This window comes from Nicotiana attenuata, chromosome 4, assembly GCF_001879085.1.
Source record: "Nicotiana attenuata strain UT chromosome 4, NIATTr2, whole genome shotgun sequence".
NCBI lineage: Eukaryota > Viridiplantae > Streptophyta > Magnoliopsida > Solanales > Solanaceae > Nicotiana > Nicotiana attenuata.
The window spans coordinates 225,805-226,662 of record NC_031992.1 but is presented as its reverse complement, the minus strand read 5'-3'; positions in this window follow the sequence as shown (position 1 = coordinate 226,662).

Sequence of the window (858 nt, the reverse complement as noted above, 5' to 3'; positions counted from 1 at the left end):
AGCAACAACAGTGAAATCACCAGCTCCTGGTAGTCCCAGCTACCAAACCTTCCAGAACTACACTGACCTGATTCCTTTATAGCCAAGGATATGTAGGCAACCTCTGAAGCAGGGTTTGGTCAGACGGTTTTCAAAATGCTTCTCATGGAATGCCAAGCAGGCAAAAATCTCTCATAATTGATCATTTATCTTTGCCCGAAAACCATTCGTGTCTCCGAGCAAAGAAGGGCAGCTGTGAGCACGTGATTTTTGCCTCGCTTGAACTACTCCTACAGAATTCTTAGATTTTAGGATTTTCCCTTTATTATTTTATTTTTAGGATTTAATTGCGCAATTTTCGAGTGTATTTTTATTTGTATGTGCATGTTTAGTTTTAGATAATTCATAAAAAATACAAAAATATTGCATTTGCATTTAGGATTTAATTTTATATTTTTTAGATTAATTAGTAACTAGAGTTTTATAAAAAATACAAAAATCAAAAATTGATTGTTGCTTGTTTTTAAATGATAGCTTTGAATTTTATTAGTTTTCTTTAAATTGGTATTTTACTAATAGTTTTTGCTAGGTTTAATTCTAGTTTTAATATTAAAAAAATAATATGAATAAATAAGTAAAAGAAAAGGATTAAAAGAAAAGGAATTGAAGAAAAAGAAATTTGGCCTGTTGGGTATGCATTTGTTGGGCCAATATTAAATACAATTCACTGGCCCAATCGTTTAAACCCCTGAAACCCGTCCAAATCGCCCCATGCCCGGCCTAGTATAGTCCGGCCCCCAAGTCTCCCAAACGACGTCGTTTGGATTATAATTAATCCTAGCCGTCTAGGTATTTTGATCCAACGAACGAGAAGTGGGA